This window comes from Leptopilina boulardi, unplaced genomic scaffold (assembly GCF_019393585.1).
Source record: "Leptopilina boulardi isolate dan_hultmark-lab unplaced genomic scaffold, ZJU_Lbou_2.1 LbouV2_30, whole genome shotgun sequence".
NCBI classification, from domain to species: domain Eukaryota; kingdom Metazoa; phylum Arthropoda; class Insecta; order Hymenoptera; family Figitidae; genus Leptopilina; species Leptopilina boulardi.
Window position 1 is genome coordinate 2,191,278 of NW_026137863.1, and position 10,621 is coordinate 2,201,898.

Sequence of the window (10,621 nt, forward strand, 5' to 3'; positions counted from 1 at the left end):
GAATATGGAATAAAATCGTCCGCCTAAGAAAAATTGAATTTTTTTGGAAATTTTTTTTTGGACCTGGATGACTTTTTGGTGAAAATAGAGGTCTTCCTCTACTCGGATTTGGCTGTCGATTTTTTTCTACACTTTTAGGTGTATTTTGTGCAAGAATATGCAATAAAATCGTCCGCCTAAGAAAAATTGAATTTTTTTGGAAATTTTTTTTTGGACCTGGATGACTTTTTGGTGAAAATAGAGGTCTTCCTCTACTCGGATTTGGCTGTCGATTTTTTTCTACACTTTTAGGTGTATTTTGTGCAAGAATATGGAATAAAATCGTCCGCCTAAGAAAAATTGAATTTTTTTGGAAATTTTTTTTTGGACCTGGATGACTTTTTGGTGAAAATAGAGGTCTTCCTCTACTCGGATTTGGCTGTCGATTTTTTTCTACACTTTTAGGTGTATTTTGTGCAAGAATATGGAATAAAATCGTCCGCCTAAGAAAAATTGAATTTTTTTGGAAATTTTTTTTTGGACCTGGATGACTTTTTGGTGAAAATAGAGGTCTTCCTCTACTCGGATTTGGCTGTCGATTTTTTTCTACACTTTTAGGTGTATTTTGTGCAAGAATATGGAATAAAATCGTCCGCCTAAGAAAAATTGAATTTTTTTGGAAATTTTTTTTTGGACCTGGATGACTTTTTGGTGAAAATAGAGGTCTTCCTCTACTCGGATTTGGCTGTCGATTTTTTTCTACACTTTTAGGTGTATTTTGTGCAAGAATATGGAATAAAATCGTCCGCCTAAGAAAAATTGAATTTTTTTGGAAATTTTTTTTTGGACCTGGATGACTTTTTGGTGAAAATAGAGGTCTTCCTCTACTCGGATTTGGCTGTCGATTTTTTTCTACACTTTTAGGTGTATTTTGTGCAAGAATATGGAATAAAATCGTCCGCCTAAGAAAAATTGAATTTTTTTGGAAATTTTTTTTTGGACCTGGATGACTTTTTGGTGAAAATAGAGGTCTTCCTCTACTCGGATTTGGCTGTCGATTTTTTTCTACACTTTTAGGTGTATTTTGTGCAAGAATATGGAATAAAATCGTCCGCCTAAGAAAAATTGAATTTTTTTGGAAATTTTTTTTTGGACCTGGATGACTTTTTGGTGAAAATAGAGGTCTTCCTCTACTCGGATTTGGCTGTCGATTTTTTTCTACACTTTTAGGTGTATTTTGTGCAAGAATATGCAATAAAATCGTCCGCCTAAGAAAAATTGAATTTTTTTGGAATTTTTTTTTGGACCTGGATGACTTTTTGGTGAAAATAGAGGTCTTCCTCTACTCGGATTTGGCTGTCGATTTTTTTCTACACTTTTAGGTGTATTTTGTGCAAGAATATGCAATAAAATCGTCCGCCTAAGAAAAATTGAATTTTTTTGGAAATTTTTTTTTGGACCTGGATGACTTTTTGGTGAAAATAGAGGTCTTCCTCTACTCGGATTTGGCTGTCGATTTTTTTCTACACTTTTAGGTGTATTTTGTGCAAGAATATGGAATAAAATCGTCCGCCTAAGAAAAATTGAATTTTTTTGGAAATTTTTTTTTGGACCTGGATGACTTTTTGGTGAAAATAGAGGTCTTCCTCTACTCGGATTTGGCTGTCGATTTTTTTCTACACTTTTAGGTGTATTTTGTGCAAGAATATGCAATAAAATCGTCCGCCTAAGAAAAATTGAATTTTTTTGGAATTTTTTTTTGGACCTGGATGACTTTTTGGTGAAAATAGAGGTCTTCCTCTACTCGGATTTGGCTGTCGATTTTTTTCTACACTTTTAGGTGTATTTTGTGCAAGAATATGCAATAAAATCGTCCGCCTAAGAAAAATTGAATTTTTTTGGAAATTTTTTTTTGGACCTGGATGACTTTTTGGTGAAAATAGAGGTCTTCCTCTACTCGGATTTGGCTGTCGATTTTTTTCTACACTTTTAGGTGTATTTTGTGCAAGAATATGGAATAAAATCGTCCGCCTAAGAAAAATTGAATTTTTTTGGAAATTTTTTTTTGGACCTGGATGACTTTTTGGTGAAAATAGAGGTCTTCCTCTACTCGGATTTGGCTGTCGATTTTTTTCTACACTTTTAGGTGTATTTTGTGCAAGAATATGCAATAAAATCGTCCGCCTAAGAAAAATTGAATTTTTTTGGAAATTTTTTTTTGGACCTGGATGACTTTTTGGTGAAAATAGAGGTCTTCCTCTACTCGGATTTGGCTGTCGATTTTTTTCTACACTTTTAGGTGTATTTTGTGCAAGAATATGCAATAAAATCGTCCGCCTAAGAAAAATTGAATTTTTTTGGAAATTTTTTTTTGGACCTGGATGACTTTTTGGTGAAAATAGAGGTCTTCCTCTACTCGGATTTGGCTGTCGATTTTTTTCTACACTTTTAGGTGTATTTTGTGCAAGAATATGGAATAAAATCGTCCGCCTAAGAAAAATTGAATTTTTTTGGAAATTTTTTTTTGGACCTGGATGACTTTTTGGTGAAAATAGAGGTCTTCCTCTACTCGGATTTGGCTGTCGATTTTTTTCTACACTTTTAGGTGTATTTTGTGCAAGAATATGGAATAAAATCGTCCGCCTAAGAAAAATTGAATTTTTTTGGAAATTTTTTTTTGGACCTGGATGACTTTTTGGTGAAAATAGAGGTCTTCCTCTACTCGGATTTGGCTGTCGATTTTTTTCTACACTTTTAGGTGTATTTTGTGCAAGAATATGCAATAAAATCGTCCGCCTAAGAAAAATTGAATTTTTTTGGAAATTTTTTTTTGGACCTGGATGACTTTTTGGTGAAAATAGAGGTCTTCCTCTACTCGGATTTGGCTGTCGATTTTTTTCTACACTTTTAGGTGTATTTTGTGCAAGAATATGCAATAAAATCGTCCGCCTAAGAAAAATTGAATTTTTTTGGAAATTTTTTTTTGGACCTGGATGACTTTTTGGTGAAAATAGAGGTCTTCCTCTACTCGGATTTGGCTGTCGATTTTTTTCTACACTTTTAGGTGTATTTTGTGCAAGAATATGGAATAAAATCGTCCGCCTAAGAAAAATTGAATTTTTTTGGAAATTTTTTTTTGGACCTGGATGACTTTTTGGTGAAAATAGAGGTCTTCCTCTACTCGGATTTGGCTGTCGATTTTTTTCTACACTTTTAGGTGTATTTTGTGCAAGAATATGCAATAAAATCGTCCGCCTAAGAAAAATTGAATTTTTTTGGAATTTTTTTTTGGACCTGGATGACTTTTTGGTGAAAATAGAGGTCTTCCTCTACTCGGATTTGGCTGTCGATTTTTTTCTACACTTTTAGGTGTATTTTGTGCAAGAATATGCAATAAAATCGTCCGCCTAAGAAAAATTGAATTTTTTTGGAAATTTTTTTTTGGACCTGGATGACTTTTTGGTGAAAATAGAGGTCTTCCTCTACTCGGATTTGGCTGTCGATTTTTTTCTACACTTTTAGGTGTATTTTGTGCAAGAATATGGAATAAAATCGTCCGCCTAAGAAAAATTGAATTTTTTTGGAAATTTTTTTTTGGACCTGGATGACTTTTTGGTGAAAATAGAGGTCTTCCTCTACTCGGATTTGGCTGTCGATTTTTTTCTACACTTTTAGGTGTATTTTGTGCAAGAATATGCAATAAAATCGTCCGCCTAAGAAAAATTGAATTTTTTTGGAAATTTTTTTTTGGACCTGGATGACTTTTTGGTGAAAATAGAGGTCTTCCTCTACTCGGATTTGGCTGTCGATTTTTTTCTACACTTTTAGGTGTATTTTGTGCAAGAATATGCAATAAAATCGTCCGCCTAAGAAAAATTGAATTTTTTTGGAAATTTTTTTTTGGACCTGGATGACTTTTTGGTGAAAATAGAGGTCTTCCTCTACTCGGATTTGGCTGTCGATTTTTTTCTACACTTTTAGGTGTATTTTGTGCAAGAATATGGAATAAAATCGTCCGCCTAAGAAAAATTGAATTTTTTTGGAAATTTTTTTTTGGACCTGGATGACTTTTTGGTGAAAATAGAGGTCTTCCTCTACTCGGATTTGGCTGTCGATTTTTTTCTACACTTTTAGGTGTATTTTGTGCAAGAATATGCAATAAAATCGTCCGCCTAAGAAAAATTGAATTTTTTTGGAAATTTTTTTTTGGACCTGGATGACTTTTTGGTGAAAATAGAGGTCTTCCTCTACTCGGATTTGGCTGTCGATTTTTTTCTACACTTTTAGGTGTATTTTGTGCAAGAATATGGAATAAAATCGTCCGCCTAAGAAAAATTGAATTTTTTTGGAAATTTTTTTTTGGACCTGGATGACTTTTTGGTGAAAATAGAGGTCTTCCTCTACTCGGATTTGGCTGTCGATTTTTTTCTACACTTTTAGGTGTATTTTGTGCAAGAATATGGAATAAAATCGTCCGCCTAAGAAAAATTGAATTTTTTTGGAAATTTTTTTTTGGACCTGGATGACTTTTTGGTGAAAATAGAGGTCTTCCTCTACTCGGATTTGGCTGTCGATTTTTTTCTACACTTTTAGGTGTATTTTGTGCAAGAATATGGAATAAAATCGTCCGCCTAAGAAAAATTGAATTTTTTTGGAAATTTTTTTTTGGACCTGGATGACTTTTTGGTGAAAATAGAGGTCTTCCTCTACTCGGATTTGGCTGTCGATTTTTTTCTACACTTTTAGGTGTATTTTGTGCAAGAATATGGAATAAAATCGTCCGCCTAAGAAAAATTGAATTTTTTTGGAAATTTTTTTTTGGACCTGGATGACTTTTTGGTGAAAATAGAGGTCTTCCTCTACTCGGATTTGGCTGTCGATTTTTTTCTACACTTTTAGGTGTATTTTGTGCAAGAATATGGAATAAAATCGTCCGCCTAAGAAAAATTGAATTTTTTTGGAAATTTTTTTTTGGACCTGGATGACTTTTTGGTGAAAATAGAGGTCTTCCTCTACTCGGATTTGGCTGTCGATTTTTTTCTACACTTTTAGGTGTATTTTGTGCAAGAATATGGAATAAAATCGTCCGCCTAAGAAAAATTGAATTTTTTTGGAAATTTTTTTTTGGACCTGGATGACTTTTTGGTGAAAATAGAGGTCTTCCTCTACTCGGATTTGGCTGTCGATTTTTTTCTACACTTTTAGGTGTATTTTGTGCAAGAATATGCAATAAAATCGTCCGCCTAAGAAAAATTGAATTTTTTTGGAAATTTTTTTTTGGACCTGGATGACTTTTTGGTGAAAATAGAGGTCTTCCTCTACTCGGATTTGGCTGTCGATTTTTTTCTACACTTTTAGGTGTATTTTGTGCAAGAATATGCAATAAAATCGTCCGCCTAAGAAAAATTGAATTTTTTTGGAAATTTTTTTTTGGACCTGGATGACTTTTTGGTGAAAATAGAGGTCTTCCTCTACTCGGATTTGGCTGTCGATTTTTTTCTACACTTTTAGGTGTATTTTGTGCAAGAATATGGAATAAAATCGTCCGCCTAAGAAAAATTGAATTTTTTTGGAAATTTTTTTTTGGACCTGGATGACTTTTTGGTGAAAATAGAGGTCTTCCTCTACTCGGATTTGGCTGTCGATTTTTTTCTACACTTTTAGGTGTATTTTGTGCAAGAATATGGAATAAAATCGTCCGCCTAAGAAAAATTGAATTTTTTTGGAAATTTTTTTTTGGACCTGGATGACTTTTTGGTGAAAATAGAGGTCTTCCTCTACTCGGATTTGGCTGTCGATTTTTTTCTACACTTTTAGGTGTATTTTGTGCAAGAATATGGAATAAAATCGTCCGCCTAAGAAAAATTGAATTTTTTTGGAAATTTTTTTTTGGACCTGGATGACTTTTTGGTGAAAATAGAGGTCTTCCTCTACTCGGATTTGGCTGTCGATTTTTTTCTACACTTTTAGGTGTATTTTGTGCAAGAATATGGAATAAAATCGTCCGCCTAAGAAAAATTGAATTTTTTTGGAAATTTTTTTTTGGACCTGGATGACTTTTTGGTGAAAATAGAGGTCTTCCTCTACTCGGATTTGGCTGTCGATTTTTTTCTACACTTTTAGGTGTATTTTGTGCAAGAATATGCAATAAAATCGTCCGCCTAAGAAAAATTGAATTTTTTTGGAAATTTTTTTTTGGACCTGGATGACTTTTTGGTGAAAATAGAGGTCTTCCTCTACTCGGATTTGGCTGTCGATTTTTTTCTACACTTTTAGGTGTATTTTGTGCAAGAATATGCAATAAAATCGTCCGCCTAAGAAAAATTGAATTTTTTTGGAAATTTTTTTTTGGACCTGGATGACTTTTTGGTGAAAATAGAGGTCTTCCTCTACTCGGATTTGGCTGTCGATTTTTTTCTACACTTTTAGGTGTATTTTGTGCAAGAATATGGAATAAAATCGTCCGCCTAAGAAAAATTGAATTTTTTTGGAAATTTTTTTTTGGACCTGGATGACTTTTTGGTGAAAATAGAGGTCTTCCTCTACTCGGATTTGGCTGTCGATTTTTTTCTACACTTTTAGGTGTATTTTGTGCAAGAATATGGAATAAAATCGTCCGCCTAAGAAAAATTGAATTTTTTTGGAAATTTTTTTTTGGACCTGGATGACTTTTTGGTGAAAATAGAGGTCTTCCTCTACTCGGATTTGGCTGTCGATTTTTTTCTACACTTTTAGGTGTATTTTGTGCAAGAATATGGAATAAAATCGTCCGCCTAAGAAAAATTGAATTTTTTTGGAAATTTTTTTTTGGACCTGGATGACTTTTTGGTGAAAATAGAGGTCTTCCTCTACTCGGATTTGGCTGTCGATTTTTTTCTACACTTTTAGGTGTATTTTGTGCAAGAATATGGAATAAAATCGTCCGCCTAAGAAAAATTGAATTTTTTTGGAAATTTTTTTTTGGACCTGGATGACTTTTTGGTGAAAATAGAGGTCTTCCTCTACTCGGATTTGGCTGTCGATTTTTTTCTACACTTTTAGGTGTATTTTGTGCAAGAATATGCAATAAAATCGTCCGCCTAAGAAAAATTGAATTTTTTTGGAAATTTTTTTTTGGACCTGGATGACTTTTTGGTGAAAATAGAGGTCTTCCTCTACTCGGATTTGGCTGTCGATTTTTTTCTACACTTTTAGGTGTATTTTGTGCAAGAATATGGAATAAAATCGTCCGCCTAAGAAAAATTGAATTTTTTTGGAAATTTTTTTTTGGACCTGGATGACTTTTTGGTGAAAATAGAGGTCTTCCTCTACTCGGATTTGGCTGTCGATTTTTTTCTACACTTTTAGGTGTATTTTGTGCAAGAATATGCAATAAAATCGTCCGCCTAAGAAAAATTGAATTTTTTTGGAAATTTTTTTTTGGACCTGGATGACTTTTTGGTGAAAATAGAGGTCTTCCTCTACTCGGATTTGGCTGTCGATTTTTTTCTACACTTTTAGGTGTATTTTGTGCAAGAATATGCAATAAAATCGTCCGCCTAAGAAAAATTGAATTTTTTTGGAAATTTTTTTTTGGACCTGGATGACTTTTTGGTGAAAATAGAGGTCTTCCTCTACTCGGATTTGGCTGTCGATTTTTTTCTACACTTTTAGGTGTATTTTGTGCAAGAATATGGAATAAAATCGTCCGCCTAAGAAAAATTGAATTTTTTTGGAAATTTTTTTTTGGACCTGGATGACTTTTTGGTGAAAATAGAGGTCTTCCTCTACTCGGATTTGGCTGTCGATTTTTTTCTACACTTTTAGGTGTATTTTGTGCAAGAATATGCAATAAAATCGTCCGCCTAAGAAAAATTGAATTTTTTTGGAAATTTTTTTTTGGACCTGGATGACTTTTTGGTGAAAATAGAGGTCTTCCTCTACTCGGATTTGGCTGTCGATTTTTTTCTACACTTTTAGGTGTATTTTGTGCAAGAATATGCAATAAAATCGTCCGCCTAAGAAAAATTGAATTTTTTTGGAAATTTTTTTTTGGACCTGGATGACTTTTTGGTGAAAATAGAGGTCTTCCTCTACTCGGATTTGGCTGTCGATTTTTTTCTACACTTTTAGGTGTATTTTGTGCAAGAATATGCAATAAAATCGTCCGCCTAAGAAAAATTGAATTTTTTTGGAAATTTTTTTTTGGACCTGGATGACTTTTTGGTGAAAATAGAGGTCTTCCTCTACTCGGATTTGGCTGTCGATTTTTTTCTACACTTTTAGGTGTATTTTGTGCAAGAATATGGAATAAAATCGTCCGCCTAAGAAAAATTGAATTTTTTTGGAAATTTTTTTTTGGACCTGGATGACTTTTTGGTGAAAATAGAGGTCTTCCTCTACTCGGATTTGGCTGTCGATTTTTTTCTACACTTTTAGGTGTATTTTGTGCAAGAATATGCAATAAAATCGTCCGCCTAAGAAAAATTGAATTTTTTTGGAAATTTTTTTTTGGACCTGGATGACTTTTTGGTGAAAATAGAGGTCTTCCTCTACTCGGATTTGGCTGTCGATTTTTTTCTACACTTTTAGGTGTATTTTGTGCAAGAATATGGAATAAAATCGTCCGCCTAAGAAAAATTGAATTTTTTTGGAAATTTTTTTTTGGACCTGGATGACTTTTTGGTGAAAATAGAGGTCTTCCTCTACTCGGATTTGGCTGTCGATTTTTTTCTACACTTTTAGGTGTATTTTGTGCAAGAATATGGAATAAAATCGTCCGCCTAAGAAAAATTGAATTTTTTTGGAAATTTTTTTTTGGACCTGGATGACTTTTTGGTGAAAATAGAGGTCTTCCTCTACTCGGATTTGGCTGTCGATTTTTTTCTACACTTTTAGGTGTATTTTGTGCAAGAATATGCAATAAAATCGTCCGCCTAAGAAAAATTGAATTTTTTTGGAAATTTTTTTTTGGACCTGGATGACTTTTTGGTGAAAATAGAGGTCTTCCTCTACTCGGATTTGGCTGTCGATTTTTTTCTACACTTTTAGGTGTATTTTGTGCAAGAATATGGAATAAAATCGTCCGCCTAAGAAAAATTGAATTTTTTTGGAAATTTTTTTTTGGACCTGGATGACTTTTTGGTGAAAATAGAGGTCTTCCTCTACTCGGATTTGGCTGTCGATTTTTTTCTACACTTTTAGGTGTATTTTGTGCAAGAATATGCAATAAAATCGTCCGCCTAAGAAAAATTGAATTTTTTTGGAAATTTTTTTTTGGACCTGGATGACTTTTTGGTGAAAATAGAGGTCTTCCTCTACTCGGATTTGGCTGTCGATTTTTTTCTACACTTTTAGGTGTATTTTGTGCAAGAATATGCAATAAAATCGTCCGCCTAAGAAAAATTGAATTTTTTTGGAAATTTTTTTTTGGACCTGGATGACTTTTTGGTGAAAATAGAGGTCTTCCTCTACTCGGATTTGGCTGTCGATTTTTTTCTACACTTTTAGGTGTATTTTGTGCAAGAATATGCAATAAAATCGTCCGCCTAAGAAAAATTGAATTTTTTTGGAAATTTTTTTTTGGACCTGGATGACTTTTTGGTGAAAATAGAGGTCTTCCTCTACTCGGATTTGGCTGTCGATTTTTTTCTACACTTTTAGGTGTATTTTGTGCAAGAATATGCAATAAAATCGTCCGCCTAAGAAAAATTGAATTTTTTTGGAAATTTTTTTTTGGACCTGGATGACTTTTTGGTGAAAATAGAGGTCTTCCTCTACTCGGATTTGGCTGTCGATTTTTTTCTACACTTTTAGGTGTATTTTGTGCAAGAATATGCAATAAAATCGTCCGCCTAAGAAAAATTGAATTTTTTTGGAAATTTTTTTTTGGACCTGGATGACTTTTTGGTGAAAATAGAGGTCTTCCTCTACTCGGATTTGGCTGTCGATTTTTTTCTACACTTTTAGGTGTATTTTGTGCAAGAATATGGAATAAAATCGTCCGCCTAAGAAAAATTGAATTTTTTTGGAAATTTTTTTTTGGACCTGGATGACTTTTTGGTGAAAATAGAGGTCTTCCTCTACTCGGATTTGGCTGTCGATTTTTTTCTACACTTTTAGGTGTATTTTGTGCAAGAATATGCAATAAAATCGTCCGCCTAAGAAAAATTGAATTTTTTTGGAAATTTTTTTTTGGACCTGGATGACTTTTTGGTGAAAATAGAGGTCTTCCTCTACTCGGATTTGGCTGTCGATTTTTTTCTACACTTTTAGGTGTATTTTGTGCAAGAATATGCAATAAAATCGTCCGCCTAAGAAAAATTGAATTTTTTTGGAAATTTTTTTTTGGACCTGGATGACTTTTTGGTGAAAATAGAGGTCTTCCTCTACTCGGATTTGGCTGTCGATTTTTTTCTACACTTTTAGGTGTATTTTGTGCAAGAATATGGAATAAAATCGTCCGCCTAAGAAAAATTGAATTTTTTTGGAAATTTTTTTTTGGACCTGGATGACTTTTTGGTGAAAATAGAGGTCTTCCTCTACTCGGATTTGGCTGTCGATTTTTTTCTACACTTTTAGGTGTATTTTGTGCAAGAATATGGAATAAAATCGTCCGCCTAAGAAAAATTGAATTTTTTTGGAAATTTTTTTTTGGACCTGG